This window comes from Urocitellus parryii, chromosome 10 (genome assembly GCF_045843805.1).
Source record: "Urocitellus parryii isolate mUroPar1 chromosome 10, mUroPar1.hap1, whole genome shotgun sequence".
Lineage (NCBI taxonomy): Eukaryota > Metazoa > Chordata > Mammalia > Rodentia > Sciuridae > Urocitellus > Urocitellus parryii.
The window spans coordinates 106,243,790-106,270,086 of NC_135540.1; the positions used below are offsets into that span (position 1 = coordinate 106,243,790).

A 26,297-nucleotide genomic window follows, 5' to 3' on the forward strand; every position below is an offset into this window, starting at 1 on the left:
TCCAGGGTGATGGTATGGTACATATTTGATAGAAGTTTGGGTTACACAAGTAAGTGCATTTGTTGAACCTCAGCAAATGTTCACTAAAGATTTGTACACCTATTTCATGTACACTTTACACTGAAAGAAACCTTAGCTACTGATTTCAAGTGAAAAACATGCTAAAATATTTAGAAAGCTAAATATGTATTGCTATCTACATTTTAATTTGAAGTGCAACAACATTAAGCTGGATAGAGAAAAGAACTGTCATTAAGCAAGTTTTATAAAATATTAATTAAAGAATCTCTGTGGTGTTCTTTGGTTTTGTTTTTTGGTGTTTTTTGTTGTGATTTTTGTTTTGGTACTGGGAATTGAAACCAGGGTGCTTAACCACTGAGCCATATCCCCAGTCCCTTTTTATATTTTATTTAGAGACGGGGTCTCACTAAGTTGCTTAGGGCCTTGCTAAATTACTGAGGTTGGCTTTGAACTCACAATCCTCCTTCCTCAGCTTCCCAAGTGCTGGGATTACAGGCATGAGTCACCACACCCAGCTATGTAACATGTTTAAATGTGTTCACTGTGTGAAATTTTCTAAACTTTGCTCAATATTTGCTATTTTTTATAATCAAATGTTAGTAAAATACAAAAAAGACGATCTGAAAAGTGGGCAAAGATTTTAAAAGACACTTCATAAAGTTATTTCTAAATAGCAAATAAATAAAATGAGAAGGTGCTCAACTTTGTCAGTCACCAGGGAGAAGCAAGTTAAAATGACATGAGACTCAATTATCACCTACCAAAATGGTCAAAATTGAAAACCAAAAGATTGGACAAAGGGAATGATAGGAAGGGAGGAGAGATGGGAATAGGAAAACAGTATAATGAATCAGACATAACTTTCTTATGTTCATATCCAAATCACAACCAGTGAAACTCCACATCATGTACAACCCCAAGAATAGGAAGTTATATTCCACATATGTATGATAAGTCAAAATATATTCTACTGTCATGTATAACTAAAAAGAACAGATAAATTCTTTTTTAAAAAAAAAAATTTTAGGTGTAGATGAACACAACACAATGCCTTTATTTTTATGTGGTCCTGAGGATCGAACCCTGATCCCCCCCCCCCCCCCCCCCCCGTGCTAGGCGAGTTCTCTACTACTGAGCCACAATCTCAGCTCCAGATAAATTCTTTTTTAAAAAAAATGGAAAAACAAATGGTGATGAAAATGGTGAACATGTTGCTGGAAGGAGTATAAATAGACACAAACATTTTGGAAAACTTTAAAAATATCTACTAAATTTGAACATGATATATAACCTCTGATCCAAGAATTCCATTTCTAGGTTTATATCCAACAGAAATGCATTCATCATTCACTATGTTCATCAAAAGATATATTACAGTGTTTGTTACACTTTATTTGGCACTGGGGATTGAACCCAGGGGTACTTTTACAACTGAGTTACACCCCCATCCCTTTTTATTTTGAGATACATTTTTGTTAAGTTGCTTTAGGGCCTCCTAAATTGCTGAGGCTGTCTTTGAACTTGCCTTTCTCCTGCCTTAGCCTCCTGAGTTGCTGGGATTAGAGGCATGTGCCACTGTACCTGAAAGCAATGCTTTTAGTAGCTCCAAAATGTTGACTACTCCAAGAGGATCACTATCAAATTTGGCTAGATAAATCAATTTTATATTCACACAACGAAATCCAAGACAGGGTTTATATGAACAGACGATACTAAAAATAAATAAATAAATAAATAAATAAATAAATAGCATGAACCTCATGAACATAATAAATTAAACAAACCGAGAACAAAAGTATATTTGTTGAAATGGCTCCACTGACTTACTGTGCAAATGCAGGGATACTACCTATGCTCTAAAAAGTCAGGATAGTGGTCACCATTGAATAGAGGGGAGTGGTTAGTCCTGGGATGTAGTTGTGTTCTGTTGCATGAGCTAGCATGAGTGTGATTAGAATTTTAGCAGACTGCATTCATGACGGTGTACTTACATGTAGGTATGTTGTATTTTAATAAGAATCAGTCTCTGCTAGAATATGTAAGCAAAAAGGGGCCACAGAAGGATTGCACATTTGAAAGACTTGAGAAGGATTTGAGAAATGGAATCAGATTTGCATTGGGAAGATTAATAGAGGATGGCCAGAGAGGAGTATCTAAGCTGTTTATAGAAGTAACCCAGGCAAGCAATCACGAAGGCTTGAATTAAAGCAAGAGGGATAGGGATGAAAAGGGCTGAGCACACTGGATATTTAGAGAGTAAACAACAGGATTTGGATTGATAGATAATACCCCCCCCCTTTTTTAGCTCGAAAAATGAGAATGATAACAGTTCTACATTGTTGGGCCTCTTTTGATGATTTATCGAATTAAGGGAGTTTAGTAGTGATCCTTGTTTACTATATAAGGTATTGATGGAAAGCTTGAAGAGAAATACTTCAATATGACAAAGTTTAGGCGAGTCTGCCTTCCCCCAAGCACAGGTAAAAGCCACCTCCCTGATTAGGACTGGTCAGCACTGATCGCAGGATGGAAGGCCAAGGTTAGGAAGCAGTCAGGACAAGTCTGAATCTGGACGTGAATTAGGACTGAAGTACCAGGAGGGACTCCACTAGGTCTCCATTCGGGTGGCCAGGAGCACAGCAAACCAAAGGCCTGTGTTGACATTTCCTCTCCTCACCAGCTCTGCTAAGGGGTGGACTTACGGGAAGGGCGGGGATTCAGGCCTAGGGGTGGAGTCGCAGCCGGAAAAGTGGCCAATGGAGCGCGAGCTTCCCCGTTCTTAACCAATTACGTGCACCGAGGACCACTTCCACCGGTGATTGGTGGACGCGTCGCGCAGGATTCTCGCGAGCTGCAGGCGTGTGTCAAACTCTCGCGAGGGTGTGCGTCTTGTCCCAGTCCTGACCGCTTGGTCTTCCTCCTCCAGGTGTTTCCTTGGCTACGGTGCTTTGGACACGTGTCCTCTGGCTCCAGACGGTGAATCGAGAGCCTCGAGGAGAGGTGGGCGCAGCCAGGGTCAGTGACAAGCCGCCTCTCCTCAAAACATGGGCCTGAGGCCAAGGTGAGGCGCGGCCCGAGCTCGGGCTTTACCTGGCGTTCACCTGCCTTCTCTGCGGGGTCCCGAGAGACTCTGCTGCCACTTGGCGGAAGGAACCTGTAAGGAACCTGTAGTGTAGAGCCACCCGATTAGGCTGCACCAGGTACTACGCTCACTTCCGCTCTGAAAAGTTGCTGAGAGGAACATTTGAATGAAATTTTATGGGTGAGCTTGTGGTCCTATTGTTAACACTTTTAAACAATTTTTTTTTTTAGTTGTTGATAAGCCTTTATTTTATTTATATGGGGTGCTGAGAACCGAACCCAGTGCCTCACACATGCTGCCGCTGAGCCACAGCGCACTTTTTAGCGCTTGCAGTACAGTATATACTACCATGCTGATGGGGAGTCACTGCCTCAGTTATTTAATTGATGGCCTCCTGTTCCCATTCTCTTTCTAGCTCTTGCTTTCTCTGCCAAATAAAAGATGTTCAAGTGAGCTAAAGCCACTTATATTTTGAAGTGTCTTTCCAGTGCAATCAAAGTAGTCCTAATGCAGACTCCTTCAGTAAAGAAACAATATGTCAATATGTACTGAATTCTTACATTTGGCAAATAACTCAAAATCATTTCTAAGTATCTTATATGTAATACCCTAAGTATTAATATAAGATTGTGAAGGTTCATAAGAAAATAACAAGTGCTAATGAGGCTGGGAAGAAATTGGAACCTTTGTGCATTGCTAGTGGAAAAGTAAAGAAATGTAGCTGCTGTGAAAAAAGTTTCATAGTTCCTCAAAAAATTAAAAGAATTATGTAGTTCAACAATTTCAATTCCTGGTATATGCCCCAAAGAATTGAAATCAGGGATTCAAACAGATACACTAATTACCTAGTAACATTCACAATAGCCAGGGGAAAATGATCCAAATGTCTATCAACAATTGAATGGATAAACAAAATGTGGTGTACATGTAAGTGGAATATCATTTGGCCATGAAAAGGAGGAAAATTCTGATACATGGTGACCTGGGTAAACCTTAAGAACATACTCAGTAAAATAAGCCATTCAAATATGATTCCACTTATGTGAGATAACTTAGAATAGAAAAATTTATAGAGACAGCAAAATAGTGGTGGCTAGAGTTGGGGGAGGGAGAAATAAGGAGTTATTCTGTAATGATTAAAAATAATTTCTGTTGGGATAATGAAAAACTTCTAGAAATGAATCGTGGTGGTGGTTGCACAAAATTGTGAGTGTACACAGTGCCAAAAAATTGTATCCTTAAGTAGGTTTAAAGGATATATTTTATTTTCTGTGTATTAATACACACCAAAAATAAATAAATGAATAAATAAAACCCTAGTAAATACACTCTAAATCACATCCAATCACTGTAAAACTTTGCTTTTTTTTTTTTTTTTGTAGTTGTAGGTGGACATCATGCCTTTATTTTTTTTTATTTTTTTGTGTGGTGCTAAGGATCAAACCCAGTACCTCACACATGCTAGGCAAGCACTCTGCCACTGAGTAATAGCCCCAGCCCCAGCCCCTAAAACCTTGTTTTTAACCGATTGTGGCATGTGCATTTTACAGCCTCTAAGTGAAATATCTATTCAAAATTTGTAAGATGCTATTTTTTAACGTGTGTTTTTTCAACCACACTAAGCAGTATTTGCAGGATGAATTTGGGGAACAATACTTATGTTCCTAGGGACATAACCATACATATTATACAGACCAGAGACATCGATATCCATTTTCTTGTTATATATTTTGAAATAAATTATTTTGATATTTTCCTTTGAGATTCCCTATCTGTCAATACCAATAGAAAAAATTCCTAATTTCATCTGTTAATACCAATAGAAAAAAATCCTAATTTCATCTTAGCTCATTCTAAATATACAGCCCAGACAAGGGAGAGTTTATATGTTTTTAAGGTGTATTTTTATCATCTTAGTTTATTTGGAGGGGGGAGTATGCTGCCTACATATAATGAATGTACTTCCTATTCATTTGATAAGCAAGAAAATGCCAATTTATCCTTTTAAAGGTGGGAAAATAGAAAGCATTCAAGCTGAAATAGCATGGTGCCGAAGCCTTCATCAGCTCCAAAGATTATTTGTACTTTTTTTTGCTAAAGATTAATTGTGCTCTTCTGAAATTTTATTAATTTTTCATGTGTACCTTGGGAAATTAGAGGAACAGCTATTGCCAGGATAGATTATAATATTTCATCTGGCCACAATAGTGCTTTTAAAGCTAACTTTGTTAGGAGGTATGTGTGAAGATAACTACCTTCACCATAAAAAAAAAAATGGGTGCTTGTAATTTAAAGCAAAATAAATCATATTAAATAATGTAAAGTTAAATATATCTGCAAATGAGACACTTGAAATGTTAAATGCAGTCAGTAGTAACAAAAAGATGTCAAGAGCAAGTATTTTTGACTAGCACAAAAGATATAAAGAAGGTAGGCATAAACCAGGTATAGTCCCAGCAGCTCAGGAATCTAAGGAGGAAGATCACAAGTTCGAAGCCAGCTTGGGAGGACCTTGTCTCAAAATAAAAAATAAGAATAGCTGGAATAGGGGCTGGAGATGTGGCTCAGCGGTAGCTCGCTCGCCTAGCATGCGTGCGGCCCGGGTTCCATCCTCAGCACCACATACCAACAAAGATGTTGTGTCCGCCGAGAACTAAAAAAAATAAATAAATATTTAAAAAAAATTCTCTCTCTCTCCTCTCTCTCTCTCTCTCTCTCTCTCTCTCTCTCTCTCTCTCTCTCTCTCTCTCTCTCTCTCTCTCTCTCCTCTCTCTTTAAAAAAAAAAAGAATAGCTGGAATATAACTTAGTGGTATAGAACCCCTGGGTTGAATCCCCAGTTACACACACACACACACACACACACACACTACAAGGATAATATCCATGATAACCCATGAAGTGGTCACCCAGCCACCCACAAAAACCGTGAAAACACTGAGGGTCAAAAATTTTGCTGGGGTCATAAATTTTATTAGCTCAAATAGCCAACTAAATGATAAAAATGGCCAAAAAGTTAAACAAATAATTAAATTCATTCTGAAAGAAAATGTGTACATGAAGAAACTTTCTGGGAATATTATTTCTCATGCTGTTGTGGTTGATGATCTTGGGAGGCTTAACCAAAACTGCTACACATGGATCTGCCACTTGGGTATATATTCAGGACACAGTCCAACTGTTGGTCTTGGAGTAACAAGCTAGTGTCTTCAAATGTTTTTCACTAGCTTTCTAGATATGTAATTTAAACAACACAAAGCCGGTAGAACTGGTGTAACAGGGTGGAACATGGGACTAGATGCTTATTTATTTATTATGGTTCTAGGGATGTAACCCAGGGCTTTGCACATACCAGGTAAGCACTTTATGACTGGGTTCAATTCTTAGCACCAGCCCTCTTTCAGACAGAGTGTTGCTATTAAATTGTGCAGGTTGGTTTTGAACTTGAGACCCTCCTGTCTTAGCCTTCTGGGTAGCTGACATTACAGAGGTGTGCCAATACACCCCAGCTGCCCTAGATATCTATTAGGAAGACCCTAGCAAACTACCTCATGCATTGCTACTTTGTTTTCAAGGTAAGCTCATGTGAATGATCCTAGGCTACCTGCAGTCTGGGCACTTAAACTATATGGAAACATCTCAGAAGTAAGAGTAGCCATGTTTAAGCAGAAATATTCAGGTTTGTAATGAAACTTCTTTTTGAAGTCAAGGTAGTAGAAACAGGAATTTGATTCCATCAGCGAATATATTGAGGGCTGGGGCTGTAGCTTAATGGCAAAACACTTGTCTGGCACATGTAAGGCACTGAGTTTGATCCTTAGCACCACATAAAACAAACAAATAAAATAAAGGCATGCTATCCATCTACAACTACAAAAATAATAATTTTTTTTAAAAAAAGAATTTATTAAGAAAAAAGTGAACAGTTTAAGTAAAAATATGCTCTTCATTTTTACTTATCCCACCCCTGAAAAAAATCAGGACCTTATTTTAGTCACTTTTCAAAGCTTTCTAATCTCTATATAATCTGAAATGTCTTTTTAAATTTTTTGTTTAAAATGGTACTGGGGATGGAAGTCAGTGGTGCTTTTTTTGTTTATTTTACAGGATCTCACCAAGTTGCTGAGGCCACCCTGGTAATTATGATCTTTCCTGAGCCTGCAGAGCTGCTGGGAATAAAGGCATGCACCACTGTACCCAGCTCTAAATTTGTTTTAAATAGATTTTAACATATAAACTGTTCACATATGAAATTTGGTATGAAAGGTAGGCAAATAGAGGTCAATGTTGAATCCTACCTTCTTTATTTATGAGAATGAAATTTCACAGGTTGAGTTTTCATAAGGCATTACTGCAGTTCATATATACACACACTTCATCCACAAAAACGGACTGAGTTTTGACCTTCACATTTTCTTTATTATTGAGTGTACCTGGTCATACCCTAAGCTTCAGCTCTAAATGCATTTATTAAAGGGCAGCTTTACTAAATAAGTGAAAAATGGTTTCAGATAGATAGAATTCTGATAAGCCAAGAAAAAAATGCAAAAAGAATTTCAGGGGGCTGGGGTAGCTTAGTGGTAGATTGCTTGCACTTGTCTGGCACATGTGAGTCACTGGGTTCAATCCTTAGTACCACATAAAAACAAACGTATCCACCTATAATAAATTTTTTTTAATTAAAAATTTTTTTTCAATATGTTTGCCCTTAACTTTTAAGGAGCTATTTGAATCTCATGAGCTCTTCCTTCCCATAAGAATAAATTTTTGAGTTCAACAATTATGAATTTCTTTCAGAAATTTATATTCTTTGCCCCAATTTCCTTTTTGGTCTCTGCTATACTGGTGTTTAAGGGTTATCTCCTGTCATTATTAGTATTCTTGCAACCTATAATATAAAGGACTTAAGTAAGCCCTCTGGTATCTGACCAGTTTAGTTTTATTAGTTAAAATGCAAAACCTCCATAGCAATCATGGTTTATGGAAAAAAATTTAATTGTCTGTGTCACCTCTGGGATACTGCTGACCAAAGTTATATGGCCCACAAGGAAAAAATTATAATTACAATGTTTTTCCTATTATCTTGTTTCTATTACTAAAATCTTCTAACTTAGTATTTTATTTTTAAATGAAATTTGTTAAAAGCATACATAAAATGACATTCTAATAAACTATAAACTGACTTTTTTGATGTAGTTGCTTATTCTGCATTTTACCCACATGCTTATGTCATTATTAGTCTCAATTTTAAATTCACCACCCCACATGGCTTTTCAAAAATTGACCCATGAATAGATAAGCTCTACTTCTACCCTTCCATTGGTACTAATACAAATAGTCTGGGAGGTATTCTGGTGTGGTAGTTTTATTCCCATCAAAAACATTTGCAATCTTAAGCTTTCATTTTGTTAGTTACCTGTGGTTGCTATAACAAATTGCCATAAACTTGATGGGTTCAAACAAATTTATTCACTCCTTTCTGAAGATTAAAAGTCTGAAAGCCAAGTACATGTTGCCTCAGGAGGGTCAAGTGGAGAATGTTCCTTGCATCTTCTAGCTTCCGGTGGCTCCCTCACTCCAAGACCAGTATCTTCAAACATGTGTTTTGTCTTTATGACTGCCCCCTATATGTATGGAATCTCCCTTATGAGGGCACCCCCCCATCCTGTTGATCCTGGAATATTCAGAGGTAAAATGAATAGATTGAGACCTAGAACCTAATCAGTCCATCCTACTTTGAATGGGATGACTGGGTGTTATCTATAGGTAGGTATGGCATGGTTGGAGGAGGTGGGTCACTGGGGACATGCCCCAGAAGGGAACATCTTCCCTGCAGCCCCTTCCCTCCCTGCTTCCTGATCACCATGATATTCTGCCTCACCTTGGGCCCATGGTGATGAAACTGATTGATCATGAATGAAATCATAAGTCCAAAGTAACTTCTTTTTTAAGCTGTTCTTATTGAGTAGTGTATTTTGGCTACAGTGATGAAAGCCAACACAGGCTTTGTGATTGCATTTAGGGCCCACTAGGATTATCCAGGATAATCTCCACATCCCCAAACCCTTAATCTAATCCCATCTGCAAACCAGCTAACATTTTCAGGTTCCAGAGAAACCTGTTAATTCAGCCTACCACACTATCTAGTTCTGATATTTTCTGAGAAATAAGATGGCTACACTACATAATCTCTACAAGAAGTGTACTCCATCTTTTGCTGTCTGTAGCCACACAGTTACAGAGCTCTTGAAATGTAGACAATGAGTTATATGGTCACAACCACTGTTTTGTCTACTTTGTAAATAAAGACCAAAGCTATTCTAGTAGTATATAAATACTAAATACCGATATTGTGACTTTGTTCTCTTTAATTACCATATATTATAAAAATGAGTACCACTAATATAATAAAATTTACTGAGCATTTACTACTGACAATGCAGTTATATATATTATGTATGACTAGTTTTTAGAAATGAAGATTAAGAAGTAACTTACAAGATCACATATTGGGATTTGAACCTAGGCTCTTAACATTGCTGCTCCTATGAGCAGGTGACTCACCTGAATGCCATATATAATTCGACTAAGTGAATTCATAATGATGCTGCTCCTTGTAGTTGTCAAGTTGGGCATAGGAGCCAAGTTAAATATTTGAGAATGTAGAGTATGCCAGGCACTTAACTAGACCCTACAAATATGGTAGGAATTTAGATAAACCTCACCTCTAATAGTCCAGGGGCTATAAAGCAAGGGACAATGAGTCAAGTATAAACTATACCATGAACAGTTCCAAATGTGGTAAGGCTATTATAGACTGCTACAGAAATTCAGATCAAGTGCACTTATGTGGGGGAAGGAATGTTTGGTCAGAGAAAGGTGAAAACATGACCTTCCTCTTTATACTTTTCCCTCCATTTGAGATGGTCTTCCCCCAAATATATAAATGTATCCTAATGGTACTTCCCTCATCCCTCCTCCTTCAGGTCTCCCACATAGAGCCCTTCACCTGCCAGCCCAATCTGAAATAAAAAACTCCTTCCACAGAAATACTTACCATTTGAGGCCCTTACCTCCATCCTTAACCATGAAAAACACGTCTGTTACTCATTTCTATAATTGTGTCACTTAAATAATGTTACATAAGTGAAATCATACCATACGTGGTGTTTTGAGATTGGATATCTTTATGTAGCACAAGTCTTTGGAGATATATCCATGTTGCTGCTTGTCAATAGTCTTTTCCTTTTCATTGCTACATAGTACTCTATGTTGTGGATGTACCTGTTTATTTAACCGTTCACCCACTGAAGGACATCTGGATTTCTTCCAGAGTTTGTTACATATAAAGCTGATATTTGGGGGGTAGGGGGGATGGCCGCTGGGAAGACTTCCACTTAGTGCATGCGCCTGTACTTACTGCCCTTCCTAGCAATTTTGACCTGCCTATACATGTCGAATAAATTTCTGAAGACTTTTTATAAGACCAGACTTTTAGAGTATAATATGGAACATAAATCTTAGTAAAGCCAGAAAAATGTTAGAAGTAGTAAGAATGACTCCAAATATTAAATACCTTTATTTTAAAGTTTCTGGAAAATAGCTCATTTGTATTCAGGCTCATTAAAAAAAAAAAAAAAAAAAAGTCAACTGCTAGACAAGTAAATTGGTTACAAGGAGTGAATGTGTTCTGGGCTGCATGCACCTTTGCAGACCATCACATTTCCTCCCAGAAAACTTTCTCCATAGCCATCTAATGTTTATATATTCTAGTGATCTAGTACCATTGTGTCCTTTAAATCTCCCGGCTTTTTTTTGAGTACTGGGGATTGAACTCAGGGGCACTCAACCAATGAGTCACATCCCCAGCCAGTTTTTGTATTTTATTTAGAGAGAGGTTCTCACTGAGTTGCTTAGTGCCTCGCTTTTGCTGAGGTTGGCTTTGAACTCACCATCCTCCTGCCTCAGCCTCCGGAGCCTCCAGGATTATAGGTGTGTACCATCATGCCCAGCTTAAATCCCTTTTTTTACCACTGAGCCATAACTCCAGCCCCCTTTTTTTTAATATTTATTTTTTGGTTTTGGTGGACATAATATCTTTATTTTTATATGGTGCTGAGGATTGAACCCTCCCTCATGCATGCTAGGCAAACACTCTACCACTAAGCCAGTCACAGCCCCTAAATCCCTCTTTTATACCTCATCATGGTACGAAAATTAGAAACACATAACATGCTGACATGTGCTCTCTTTGTGGGAAACTAGGTTTAATGCAATTAAATACTATCAAAAATCTTATATTTTTAACAGCTCTTTTGTGGCCCTTTCCACCACAAAACTGGCACAATCTCTTTAAATGTTATTTTTTACTGTTATACTAGAATACCAAATTTCAAGGGATCTCATTAGTTACAAAGCCAGTTATAAATGTGAGGTTCTTCATTCAGAGCCACTCTTGTGACAAATTCCCACCTAACTCATTTTTTATCTGTAAAATGGGAGAATAGTACCTACACCTCAGTTGAGAAAATTAAGTGAAAGGGGTACATGAAGCACCTGCCACATTGTTCTGCTACCACCGGCACAGTCTTACTGTTCTAACTCCTGGGGCAGGGCAGAGACAGTTCTACATGTAAGAATATTTCATGTAGAGGCATGAAATTAGAGGCACTTCCCTATCCTAACTGTAGAATAATTGATGTTGTCAGTTATTGAAATAACAACATCAGAGCATCCCAGCATCTATGGCTTGTACTTCTGTTTTTGACCTCTAAAAAGAATGGAAACTTTTAAAATGATCTTTTAATCAAACAACTTTTAGTATTTTTTTTCTCAGTAAATTTCTAGGACAAGCATTATGTACATGTGTTTTACTCTTATGGATTTTTTCCCACCTTCAAAGAAAACCAAAGTAATTACCCTGAACAAGAATATCAGTGGTCAGTCTTCTTCAAACACAGGAATCACAGCTGGAGGTTAACCACTAGACCTATTAATAAGCGCCATAAAGGCCTATTTCAAATGTACAAGACCTTGAGGCTCCCCTGTAGGAATACCTCCTGCCAACTCCTTTGTCCCAGAGGTGGAAAAGGAAAGATGAAGGTGAACCCAGATGGAAGTTATAGGAAGGAAGGTGGGGTAAATCTGGAAAGATACTTTGATGCTCTACCCAGAACCATATATAATAAGCTCCTAAGATGGCTCACCAAAATGGTTTTTGGGGCTATCAGGCCCCTTCCTGCATGGCAGGAGTTCAATCTCTTCCCTTCTGTGATTGTGTGACAGCGTCTACTTTATGCTTTGAATGTAGCCCTTGATGCTTTGCCACTGCAACTTATTTTTAAAATGGACAGGTTTCTCTTCCTTTCTCCCTACTCCTCCCTAATCTCAGAGGAAACAGGATTACATTTCTTCCCCATTTTAGGCAGTTATCTGTCCTCGAGTACACACCCACCATAGGAAGAAATAATCTAAACTTAAGGGATGATACCAGAGATCTCAGAAATGACTGTCTCCTTACTTGTCTCCCAAATTAACAAGTGAATTTCAACTCCAGAAAACACAAGGAATGTAGCCTTTGAATCACCTCTTTAAAAGCCCCATGATGCCTGGCAGAATCACAGCCTCTGGAACAAGAGTGTTTCTCGTTTGCTAGCAAAGCAATAAAACTTCTTTTCCTTTTTCTCAAAACTGTTTTCGTGTTATTGGATTGGCATCCTGGACAAGAACTGAGATTTCAGCAACAAAAGTCCAAGGATTTTATTCTTAAAACTTTGGCAAAGTGGGGAATCTAGTTGAAAGGACACTCGCAAAGTCCACAGACCACATCATTCACACCAAATCTCACACAAGAGATTTATTGTCAGTCTCATAGAGCAAACCAGCAAGACTGTCCCTCCAAGGAGAGCAGCAGTGTCAGCACTCACGAGGGCTTTATAGGCTGCAAGAGGAATTTCACATGCACGTGTAGGGGTTGCAACATGGGCTGGGGTGGAGCTGACCTTTTAGCAGTTACATATTTTACAAGAAGCTGATCAACATTGTCTCAGAATCAAAACTTAGGAGTTCCTAGATAAAATGGCTCCTGAGCTAAAATGGCAGATCTGATGCCAATATTCCTCCCTTTTTATTTTTACAGATACCAGGAGTGGGGACGAAGGTCTTTCTTCCTGCTGATTAGAGACGAAGAGTGTTATTCCTGTAACAGGGGTCAGGGAGGGCTTTAAGTGGGGGCAGAGTCTCTAGAGTCTGAGGATTTGACAAAGAGTTCTAGATCTCATCTTGGGTGTCAGGGGTGGGTAGTCTTGGAGAAGTAGTTGACTGACTGGTTGGTGAATTTGTGTATCTGATCTTGCATCGGAACTTCTGTAAGCAATTTAACAGGCATGGTCCTATTAGGAGAAACATAGAGGACTAATAGGGGTCCTGCAGGGCGAGGAAGCCAAGGCCATACTAGATTGAGCATTCCCAGGGGGACTGTTGGCCTAGTTGTTCTCTCCTCTTTTCTACCTGCTCTTCTTGTCCTTCACTACCCCCGACTGGTTGACTAAAAACACTCCTCTTGTAGCTATAGGCAGAGGCCTCCTTGTTCTGCTGTTAGTATGTCCAGTCCACAGCAGTTTTATAGGACCACAGCGACAAAGGAGTCCAGTTGATTCTGAAGATCTGTCTACATTGACTGTCCTGCAAGTCCCCACCTGATGTAATCCCTGATGAGTTAAAACACATTGGAGCACAAGGTTAGATGAAATGTCAGTGGAGTCTGGGAAGATCTCATTGAATACTAATGAGTTGTTTAGGTCTAAAGGAGTTGCTATTATATGGGAGAAGCTAGTCTTTAGGCACATCCAACATCCTTGAGCCAAAGAAGGATTAGCAAGATTTAGCAGATAGTGAGTAGCATTAATTATCTAAATTAAGACAGGGTCCTTAGGTATGGTTCCCCATCTGATTGGGTGTCCTTGTGGGAAAGAAAATATTATGGAGGTAGTACTTGGGGCAGCTCAGTAAAAATGTGTTTTTTGCGGCCCTGATCTTGCACCCCACCCCCATCCGACATTCCCATGTGGGTCTGGAAAGTCCAGCAGTAAGTCTTGAGAGTGGCTTGATCTGGCCAGGGACATTGATTTAGTCTAGCTTTGAAATTTGATTGACCTGTCCAATACCTAGTCTGACCCCGTTTGCAGAGGGTTGCTCGATCATAGCATTCTTCAGGGACATGGGTATAGGCCACAAAGTAACCCTGGGAAATGCAGGCCTTAGGACACTCCGGGACATCAGCTAAATTTGGTTTAGGAGAGGTTGGGTTTGGCAAGAGGGTAAGTATGAAGGTTAGTGCCATGGAGGTAAAAAGGGAATAGACATTCAGGTTACTCATTCTTTGGAGCAGCCTCCTCTGGCAGAGAAGAGTCTTCTTTCAGGAATCGGTGGGAGTTCCGTAGAGTTGAAAGTTGAAGTTTTGGAGATGCACAAAGACAGAGATCCTGTAACGAGATGATGTGAACAGTTTGAGATGGGAATTATGAATCCAGTGTGGAATGCCCTTGAGTTTGGCAGCAGAGGGGGTAGTTAAGATTACCCTAAATGGTTTCTTTCGTTTTGAGTTTAGTTAAGGAGGGGGTTGGGGAGAGACTAGGTCTCCCAGAGTCAGAGGACGGCATGAGGCCTTAGGATAGGCAACATTGGCCTATAGTTTATTTCTGAGATAGTGTAAGAGAGGGGTCATTAGTTGAGGCAGGAGTGTGGGAGGTTGGTAAGCTAGATAGAGTTGGAGGGAATGGCTCGACCATACATCAGCTCAAAGGGGAAAATGTTTATAGGCTTTCTTGGTAGGGCCCTAACCCTAAGTAGGGCTAGAGGAAGGAGTTTAAGTCAGTCTAACTGTAACTCTAAAGATAGTCAAGGTTGATTTTTAGGGCTCAATTGGTTCATAACACCTTTCCAGAGTGACTGAGGATGGTAGGGAATGTGAAAGTGCCAGGGGATGTTTGGGGCCTTTGGAATGATTTGGGAGATTTGAGTTGTAAACTCCGGCCATTATTAGTCTGTAGTGAGCAGAGCAACCCAAAGCAGGGAAGGATTCCTTTTATTAAGGTGTCAGCCACCATTTGAGCCCTTTTATTAGTTGTAGGGAAGGCCTCTGTCCAGCTGGTGAAGGTATCTACCAGGACCAGGAGATATTTACAGTGGGCATATGGGTGAAGTCCATCTGCCAATCAGATGCAGGCAAATGGCACCAGGCTTGACAGACTGGGAAGGCAGTTGAGTGAAGATTTGAGTTGTGATTGGAACTTTGGCAGATATTGCAAGAAGCAGAAAGGGTCTTTAGAAATTGAGTCCAGGGGAAGAGAGGTAATATAGGACTTTATGTATTATTGCAGGGCAGAGGTTATTAGGATGAAAGAGGATATGTAGATAAGTTAGTATGTCTTGAGTGGCTGGGGTTTGGGTCTGAGGTAAAGAAGAATGTCATGATGGGGGCCTCTTTTGGGGGATCCAAGGCTGCCTATCTTGCTGCCTCATCAGCTTTGTTATTTCCCTTGGAAATGGTAGAAGTTTCGGTTTGATGGGATCTGCAAGGAGTTATTCCTATTGCAGTGGGGAGGTGGGACACCCTAAGCAGGAGCACAATGTAGGGAAGCATTAACCACTAAGGTACCCTTGATGATGAGGAGTCCCCTCTCCTCCCACTGGCTGAGCATGACAAGAGGATGTGGAAAGCATATTTGGAGTCTATGTAAATGTTAAAGGTGTAACCCTGAGCTAGGGTAAAGGCCCTTATGAGAGGAATAAGTTCCATCTGTTGGGTGTAGTTGTTGGGAGGTAGAGGCTTGACCTCAGTGATTTATTTAAGGGATACTATGGCTATACAGCCCTGCAGATAAAGAAAAGAGCTCCCATCAGTAAACCATGTGTAGGCAGCCTGTGGCAGGGGCTCCTCTTGAATGTGGGTAGGGTGAGGTAGAAGGTCTTCTAGGGTCTCTCTACAGGAGTGGAGGAGGATGGGAGTGTTTAAGGGAGACGACTAGCCAGATTAGTAGGTGGACAGGGTTGAAAAGTCAGTATAGAATCCTCTTTATGAGCAACTTGAAGGGAAAGAATCCTGGAAAGAAGAAGGATCCAAAGGCCTTTGTAGGTGAGGAGTTCGGAGGTGATGTGGAAAGAGGACTGTGGTAAGAGATCCAAAGGTTAGCTTCTTTGATTCCTGTACTAGGAGAGCTGCCAAAGCTAAAGTTCTCAAGCAGGAGGTTGCCCAACCTTGGATGGTTCCAAGACTCCCAGAGCATATCCATCCTTTTCAAGGATATACAAAGAGAATGGGCAAGTAAGAGCAGGAAGACAGAGGGCAGGGGCCCGCAGGAGGGCTTGTTGAAGCCTGTGGAAATTTGGTGTGATAGGATTCAGCCGGGGGTTGGAGAGAGGACCACGTGCAGCCTCATAGAGAGGGCGAGCCAAAAGGGAATAGTTGGGAACTAAAATGGGATTGATGCCAATACTAGTCTTATCTCAAAACTCCCATTTCATCTGTACTTGAAAACATTATCTTGTATTCCCAGGAGTCTGAAAAGCATGCCTGAAGATTAGTTTAAATTGAAATGTATCACTTTTTTTTCTATTAATTGTAATAAAAACATCACAAAGATATTTAGATCTGTAACAAAATTTCTTCTAGTTCATCTGTAACTCCAGACAGGTTCCAAAGAAGAGTTTTTGCAGTCTCTTCTCTGGGTTTTTATGGAGGTTTCCTTTACCCTTCTGTGTTAGCCTCTTAAAGCACTACATCAACCTTAAAAGGGCACAGGAAAGGGCGATTTGGGAGAGTTTTTGTTTAACTCTGGGTACTGCCTTGTGGGTCTCAGTTATTTTTTTTAGCAAGTCTGAAAATCCATTAGAGGCAGTTGTTGAACTGGGTGAGCACGTGAATGTAAACTTCCTTTCGGTTAAGAGAAGGCCAGTTCCGGCCTCTGCCTGAGCACCCAGTTCGCCATTGGCCGCGTGCTCGTGGCCTGGGTCTTTACATTTCACTCAAGACACGGACGTACCTGCGCTTTAGAACTGAGATCGCTCTGTCTTCGAGACGTCAGAGACAACGTCCCACGGCCCAAGGTCAGCCCAGGTCGGGGTTCCTGCAGCGGCGGTTGAGGCCCTGCCCGCCACTCACTACAAAGTAGCAGCGGATCCGCCTGCGGAAGCAAAGCGCAAACTTGTTACCGCGTCGGGTCCTCGCAGGGGAACCTCCGCCTGGCTGCGCGCGGCGCCTGTGTCTCGCGCGGCCCCGGGACGGACAAGGTTGCCCGCCCCGCGGACCGCCGAGAGCTGCTCTACCCCTACATTCTGGCCGCCGGGAGCAGCGGAGCTCCGGGCGGGCAAAGCTTGAGGGGACGCGAGGCAAGCCCAACCCCTAACCCAGCCTGCAGGCCGGCAGAACGCACTTGCAGCTGGAGCCCGAAGACACAGACACTCACCGACCAACGCCGTGGGACAAAAAGGCCGGAGTTCCGCGCCAGGCACAGAGACCCGGAGGGCGGAGAGGGCGGAAAGGAGGGCGGCGGAGCAGACAACCAATCCTCAGAAAGACTCTGGGCCGGGGCGGGCGGAGAGGAGGGCCATGAGGGGGCGGCCAATCCCCAGGAAGTCTAGGCCCGGAGCGAGTAGGGGCGGCCTGGCCATTGGCTGCTTTGGAGCTTCAGCTTGCCGGGGTCGGGGGAGGGGGAGTTCTTCCAGCTCTTGCTATGGCTGTAAAAGGAGCAGACCCTGAATAGAGAGAGTATCCTTCTTTAAGTCTCAGGCATACCAGGCGAGAATGCCATGTTCATTTTCCCCACCAGTTCTTGGTAATGGGGAGATCTGGTTCTCTGGGACCCACGTGTCTTCCCCGAATACTTGGCTAGGGAGGCCTTCCTTGTTACTTCAGGGCTGGGACAGCCCAGCGCTTCATTTTCCTAAAAACTGCACAACCCAGAGTGTGTTCAGGGCTTCAATCATGTCTTGTTCAACAAGCTCACCCCTGGCCGCTCCTAAACCTGAAAGACCTCGTGCTCTCTGTTCATTTATTTACAATGCTCACCAAGTAGACTGTAATCAGCTGGGGGTGGCATGGTGGAGGTGAGGTAAGTATTACAAGCATTCTCAAGATGACAGATACGAATTTGGCCAACAATTAACAAATTTAAAATATCTTTTATCATCCCCAAATTGTAGGGATAGCAATGGATATATTGGGCAACTTACCCAAGTTCAGAGAGCAGCTAGCAATTTGTTTTTGTGGGATTTGAACCCAAGCAGTCTGAACACAGAACTCTTCAAACACTATACTACACCCCCCCCACACACACACACACTTTTTGTGGGAGTTGGGGCCCGAAGGGAAATAAAAAACTGGCCTTCTTCTAATTGACTGATCAAAATAGGCAACTATGGTGGCGTTGTCTGTCTTTAGGCTTGCCCAGAACTCTAAGGTAGAATAGGAAAGTGCTTGATCTGCTTAAGAATCCCAAAATACTTGAGCATATAGGAGAAATGTGGCCTGAGATAAGGGTGGCTTGGGGCCAGACCTGCAGGAAGCCCAGGTAGTTTGTTAATTGTGCCAAGAATGATGGAGCAAAATCCATTTATAGTGGCTTTTGAGATAAGTTCAGGATAGTCTGTATTTGGTACTAAAAGTGCTCATAATACAGTTTAAAGGGAGCTGAATCAATTGAGTTTATTATTGGGCCTGATTATTCAAGAGAGTTTAGTCTGTCCAAATTTAACCTGTCAGATGAAATGAATGAAACAGAGACCTAGAGGAATAGGACTCCAGATAGAAAGGCATAGACCTGTTGATAGTCCTGTTGGGGATGCATTGACTTCATATTCTCCCAAACTCTTAGTTCAATAAACGTGTACATTTCCCCTTGATGACTATTAATCCCTACCCCTGGGCTCTGGGCTCCATCCCTGCCAGCCTCTTCAGATTCCCCCAATTTATTCTCTCTGTCTCTTCTCTAATTTCTCTCTGGCTGAAAGCTCCTCTGTTTATATACATTCTGTCTTGGAAGTGAATACCTCCTACCTCCATCAAATGTCCCCAGTCCCCAGGTACCACAGATGCTCTTCTTCTTCCTAACCAACCTTCAGAAAATACAATATATTTTCCCATCACCTCAGCCCTGCTCACTCCTCAACCTTGCATAGTCCAACTCTCTTTCTCACTATTTCCCTGAAATTGCTTTAGTGATCAAATCCAATGGTCCTTCACTTACTCAGCTTTTCTGATATATGATCCGACTGTCCACTGCCTCTTTGGCTTCTCTTGCCTCTGGGTTGCTAGCTAGGTCCCTGTTCCCCATGGTGTTCCTCTAACATTTATCTGCAGCCATCCTTTCTTTTTTTGTGGCTGAGTTCTTTTTCAGTTCCCTTCTCTTTTCACCCTGTATACTCTAGCTGACCAACTTCCCAGGTGTGACAGTAATAAAAGTCATATACTGAGTGCCAGACATTTTATACACATTATCTCTAATTCTTAAAGCAGTTACACAAGAGAGATAAGAATGTTAGCAATACAGAATGAGCACTTATGAGCCATTCATAGTATTTAACTCTTTACATAAAAATTCCATTATCATCATTTTAATAGGCCTTGAGTGACTCTCTTTCACCACACAAGGGCAGTTCTGGAATTCCAATCCTGTATCTCAGCCCACCTGCCTCCTACCACCACACACTAGAGTCCCATATACTTAGAAGCTTTCCAGATATTGTAATCTAGATGTCTCAAAGAACCCACAAATCAGCTTGCCTCAAATATAATTCACTGTCTTCATCCAACCCTACATGTCCCTTTTGTGTCCTCTGTCTTGATGAATAACTTATTCTTTGAGGCAAAAGGATCATTTGCATCCTGGAGTTTAAAGCTATTCTGGGCAACAGAATGAGATGCTGTCTCAAAATAAATGAACAAATAAATCCAACAAAAACAATTCTTGGTCCCCATATTTTCCTCTTTCAGGCTCTTCCACATCTCTTGGCCTCCTTCTTCAACCTGTCTAGTCAGCCAATTTTGGATCTTCCTCTCCTCTTTATCCTCTGCCTGTTTCTTAGTTCTAACTCCATGATCTTTGTTCTGGCCACTGAAGCAGGCTCCACTCAGTCTTTCTGTCTCCAGTTTTCCCTCTTCTAATAATTATTCCACATTGTCATTATCTGCATTAGAAATTCTAGATGGTTCTTCACTGTCATCAGGAACAAGACCAACTCCCCTATCTGTCTTTCTATCATCTCCCCCTTTCCACACACCTCTTTATGATGCAATCATGCTGAGCTAATCACAGCTTACTGTCCTTTGAGGCAAAAGAATCATTTGCAGCTCTCCAGCACTGTCCAGAACAACTGTCTGTATGGAAATGTTCTATCCGTGCTGCACAATATGGTAGCCACTTGAGACTTTGAGTACTTGAAATATGACTAGCATAATACACAAATTCCTAATTATCATGTGGCAAAACAGTTCTCTGTCAGATCAGGTAACATTTGGAAAGAGAACTAGATTCTGATTATGAAGCAGATAGACCACACTCTACTGAAACCAGGGACTGAAAATAAATTGGATGATATCATAAGAAAGATATTAGTATAGGGCCAGGGGTATAGCTCAGTGGTAAAGCCTAGCATATGTGAGGCCCCAGGTCAATACAAAGCACTAAAAAAAAAGAAAAAAAAATGTAACTCAGTTTAACTCCCTGGCCAAAGATTAAGCATTGAATTGTAGATGAGTATAGACATGCATGCAACATATTTTTAAGGCAGTTCAGTCAAACAAGAGTTAGAGTAGGTTCTAGGAATAACATATCTCCATAGGAAGCCTTTCACAATAGACAATTAGATATAACATATCAAAATGCTTGCTTATCTTGATGATGAGAAATCAACTGGTTGCTCAGAATATCAACTATTTGGTTAATATAATTTTATCCTCACAGAATTTCAAGTGGCTTTTGAGGAGGGAGTTTGAATAATCTTTCCCTTTTTAAAAAATGACCAAGAGGGCTGGGGTTGTGGCTCAGCAGTAGAGCGCTCGCCTAGCACGGGTGGGACCTGGGTTCGATCCTCTGCACCACATAAAAAAATAAAATGCATTGTGTTTTGTCCATCTACACCAAAAACTAAATATTAAAAAAAATGACCAAGAAACTTATAGCTCAGTGCCTTTCCTATTTTGTACATTAATTTTCCCCAGTTAATGGAGGAATTCAAAATTTTCTCCTTGAGCTTTTTTCTGCTGAAAACTCAAAAGTAAAGACCTGCTTCTAATATTTGCTCTTCAACCTCATCCTTACACTACTGGTATTCAATGGTACAACTGAAATTCTTGGAATCAAAACAAATTAAGTTGGTTAAGAAACCCTGAGTTCCTTTATTCTTAATTTTTTTATTATGAAAATTTCCAAGCATGTACAAAAATAGAGTTCAACAAGTCCTTGTGTATCTATCTACCTGTCAATGATCATCAACCACATTTATTTTTTGTATACTTGCTCCATCTATCACTCAAAATATTTTAAACTAAATCTCAAATGTCATGTTACTTCACTCCTAAATATTTCAGCATTCATTTCAAAACAAAAGATACAGTTATACCTGGCAACAATGCGTGCATGATTACTAAGAAAATAAACAATAATTCCAAGTTTACATTCAAATTCTTCCATTGTCTTAAAATGTCATTTTACAGTTTGTTTGTTTCAGTTGGGATTCAAACAAGGTCTACTCATATTTAGTTATTATGTTTCCTAAGTTTCTTTTAAGCCTGTTTTAGTCCAGTAAAATGATGTTCTATTTTTTTATCTTTTTTGTACTGGGTACTGAACCCAGGAATGCTTTACCACTCAGCTAAATCCCCAGTTCTTTTTATATTTTATTTTGAGACAAGGTCTGCTAAGTTGCTGAAGCTAGCCTTGAACTTGCAGCCTGCTGAGTCACTAGAACTATAGGCATGCAGTACCACACCTGGCCCTTTATCTTTTTCAGGAATAATTTTTGAGATATAATTCAGGTACTCATTTTTTTGTTTGTCTTATAGTTTCTTTTATAAGCTAGGTACTATAAAAGTCACCTTTTTAGGTGCCCAAATTGGTGGTTTTTATTAGTTATCGAGTTTCACATAATCATTACCGTTATCTAATTCCAAAATATTTTCACATTCAACATTTTATTCCAAAAAAGAGACCCTAATTCTTGATAGCCACACTTTCTGTCTCCATGAATTGGCCTATTCTGGGCTTTTCATGTCAATGAAATCACTCAAAATGTGGCATATTGTGTCTGACTTTTTTCACTTGAGACTCATATTTTCAAGGGTTATCCACATTATATCATGTACCTACTCCTGTCCATTTTATGATTGCATCACATTGCAGAGATATGCAGCATTTTGTTTAATCATTCATCAGTTGATGGACAAGAAAGTCTTTGAAGAAACCAGGTAAGTTGTCCTAGAGTGTACCACATAGAGGATTTTGCTGATTGCTCAAGGAGGGAGTTTGAAAAATCTTTCTCTTTTTAAAAAATTACCAGCTGGTGATGTTATTGTTTTTATCTTCCCTGTTTTTTTTTTTCATAGACTTGGGAACTATTTCAGGGTTTTTGTTTGTTTTGTTTTGTTTTGGGAGTGGGAGTGGGGGAGGACATATCAGGGATTGAACCCAGTGGTGGTTACCACTGAGTCACATTCCCAGCCTGGACCTCACTAAAATCCTGAGGCTGCCTTAATGTGTGATCCACCTGCCTCGGCCTCCCAAGATACTGGGCTTATAGGTGTGCATTACCATGCTCTGCTGAAAACTCATGTTCTTGAAGACTTGACTGTGAAACTTTATTTTATGGAATAAATCCTCTGTCATGCTCACTAAAGGTCCAGAGTTCCAGGCCACATCACCAGAGTCTGATTTCAAAGGCATGAGAGCAGGCCTAGGAATCTGCATGTTTAACACACACCAATGGATTCTGATGCAAATTCTGAACATGGTTTAGAGAGGCATACCAGAACACAATTTTAAAAGCACTACCTAGGTATCCTTAAATATTGACTTTAATGACACTTGGCATTTCACAGAAAATGCCAGAGGAGCAACTGGTAGGGTTGGGGATACTACTTTTAGAGATACTAAAAAGGACCTAAATTAGTCCCTTGGCTAATATCTTGTGGGATGAAGATGGACATTTGAAGAAATGATGGCCAAGAAAATGTTTGTGTGTAGATGAAAATCAGCCATGACCATGCTTGAGTGAAGTAGCCAGATTTAGCTTTAAAGGAAATGAAAGCCAAATAGCCCCAAGAATTAGGTTACTGCATACAGCTCAAAGATATTGACCTCAAAATTTACCTATGCACTTAGATTAATGAGAATATGTAGGAACGGTGGGAAAAGCTCTGTAAACTCAACAAGCCAAAACAACCGTTTACCCGTCCAAGATTTTATTAGCAGGACCTTAGTGGCCAGTCACAGAGGAGAATGGGGGGCCGGGGGAGAGAGCGAGTGTGCACAGAAGGGGAGAGGGGAAGAGAGAGGAGAGGAGGGCAGAGGGGGAACAGGGTGCTGATATTTATGGGCTCAATGCAGGATGAGGAGGAGCAAGGCGAGTGGGCTGTTACTTCTTCATTGGCTGAGAGTTCATGCCCCTTCAGGGATTGGAGGTGCGCCATTCAAAGTTCGAGCCATTCACAGGGATTGGAGGTGATGGTTCGCAGCCATTCAGTGCGTCACGGACCTGAGCTCCTGGAAGAGAAGCGCTCTAGGCACCATCTTTACCAACAAATACTTCTTGATAGGGAAATATGAATTCCGAACCTGAAACCATTTTCTTTAATGTAAGCAAGAATAAGGTGTAACTTGCAAATATTCAAAGACAGCTATCTTTCGCTTTAAAAATACACCAAAACAAAGTACAATCATTCATTTCAACACATTTTCATTATTTAAGTAATGCATTTTGTATCACCAAAAACTCTTGAGAATGAAGAATTGTTTTTCCCTAATTTCATGTAAAGCATGTGTGTTCACTTAATAGATGAGCAATACTTTTAAAAGCTGAAAATGGAATTCCTACTCTATGCACCTTATTAAGCTATAATAGAAGAAGGTAATGTAGCATAGGGGAAAATATTGGCTTTTTTTTTTTTTTGGACTTCAAGGGAAAAATGGATTTCAGGTAAATAAAAGTGAATTTTGATTTTCTGGAAGGGTATTTACTTAGGAATCACTGAAAGGAAATGTTTAATTGTGAGTCATAACAGCTTCCACTTGCTCAGTCCTCTTGACCTTGTTAGCATGAGGTGAAGGGGTGGATGCCCAAACAAGCTATATTTTAAAAAGTATTTTATAATGGAAAATGTCAATACTTAAATGTAAGAAGAATATATAAGAAGATTCAACAATATAGAAATATTTTGCCAATTTCATTTCATCTATTTACCTTTCTTTTTACTCAAGTGTTTGCAAAATTACTTGACTTCCCTAATTGTCTCAAAGTTGTCTTTAATAGTCAGTTTCTTCTAATCAGGATCCAGAGAAGATCCACAGAGTTGGTTATGTTCTTAGGTCTCTTGTATTTTATAACACCCTCCTTCCCTTATACAACCACTGATTTGTTGTAGAAACTGGATTAATTGTCCTGTCAGGTGACTCATAGTCTGGATTTGCCTTAGTGCTTCTTCTTAGTGTACTTATTACCTTCATTTTTCTGTTTCCTAGCTTGATGAGATTTAGATTGAATTTTGGATCAGGAACTTTGTACTTCCTGGTACATCCCATTGTGAGGCTCTTTTTTGTTGTTTTTAAATAGTACTGAGGATTGAACCTAGGAATGTTCTACCTCTGAGCTACATCCCCAGCCCTTTTTATATTATTTTTGAGACAGGGACTAGCTAAATTGCCCAAATTGGCCTCAAACTTGCAAACTTCTGCCTCAGGCTCCCAAGGAGCTGGGTGGGATTCCCCAGATGGCAAGTACCTCACCAGGGTTCATGAGACTCTTGATTTGTTTTTCTAGGCTTCAACAATGGGTTCAGGTAGTGTCAATCTAATCCGTTCAGTATGAAGTTAGCCTTATCACCTTTGACTCAATGGCTTTAGTGTCCATTTATGTTCATTGTCTACCCCCTTTATTTCATTGGTAGTTGTAAAAACAGCATTTTTTAAAATTTTTATTTATTGTTTTCATTGCTGGGTATCAAAACTGGGACCTTGTACATGCTAGGTAAGTTCTCTACCACTGACTACACCTCTGACCAGAATTTAGAAAGACAATTCATCATTGTCTCTGCATTTCTTAGCTGGGCTTCTATAGAGAAGAATTGCCTTCATATATTATTTGACTACCCTGGAAAATAATTCATACGGGGAAGTCCCCATAAATTCTTTTTTTTTCCCTTCTTATCAAATTTCAAAAGAACACACTGTCCAATAATGAGGGGAAAAGTTTTGTATTATGAATTCAGAATTTTAATATATTTGGCATTTCATTTAAAAAAACTGTTTTTAAAATTGATGCTGGAGATGGTATCATGAAATGTTGGCATCAGCCTCCTGAGATGATGTTTCTGAAAATAATGCCACAGACCATCTATATCAGAATCTCCTGGGGGCACTGATTACTATGCAAATTCCTGGTCCCCACCAGGACCAACAGGGTCAGAGTCTTTGGAAGCAGAGCCCTGGAATCTGATTTTTTGTTTTGTTTGCTTGTGTTACCAGGGATTGAACCCGGAGGCACTTAACAACTGAGCCACCTCCACAGCCCATTTTCAGTTTTGATTTTGAGACAAGGTCTCCAGTTGCTTAGGGTCTCACTAAGTTGCTGAGGCTGGCTTTGAATTCACAATCCTCCTGCCTCAGCTTCCTTGAGCTGCTGGGATTACAGATATGGGCTACCACCCCCAGCTGGGATCTGAATTTCTGATACATCCCATTGTGAGGATTTCTAAAATCACTGTGGAATGGAGAGCTTATGAGGCAACCTTATCAGAAATCAGATATAAAGGACTGGGAGGATGCACACTAAGATAATTATTCCAAAATGACCTTAAAGATCAACCACCAATGATTCAGAAAAAAACAGGGTAGATAGTCTAGTTTAGGGCCTGCAAGAAAGACCCAACATACAGGAGTAATGCAATGCAGAGCTGATAGCCCACTGGATCCTGAACTCTCAGGAGC

At 40.3% G+C, this 26,297-nt stretch overlaps 1 long non-coding RNA gene and 1 other non-coding gene across 3 annotated transcripts; both read right to left on the reverse strand.

Annotated features, from left to right (window-relative positions):
- Positions 1 to 12,846: 12,846 nt before the first annotated feature.
- Positions 12,847 to 17,646, reverse strand: LOC144257255 (uncharacterized). Of its 2 annotated transcripts, none has more exons than XR_013344403.1 (3): positions 17,568 to 17,646; positions 17,145 to 17,285; positions 12,847 to 14,585 (listed from the first exon to the last, which is right to left on the reverse strand). It is a non-coding gene; the product is annotated as an uncharacterized LOC144257255 (long non-coding RNA). The 2 variants fall into 2 exon arrangements; XR_013344402.1 differs by having other exon boundaries at positions 17,535 to 17,605.
- LOC113181996 (small nucleolar RNA SNORA26) lies at positions 16,778 to 16,901 on the reverse strand. Its single transcript, XR_003300659.1, has one exon. It is a non-coding gene; the product is annotated as a small nucleolar RNA SNORA26 (small nucleolar RNA).
- Positions 17,647 to 26,297: the final 8,651 nt, after the last annotated feature.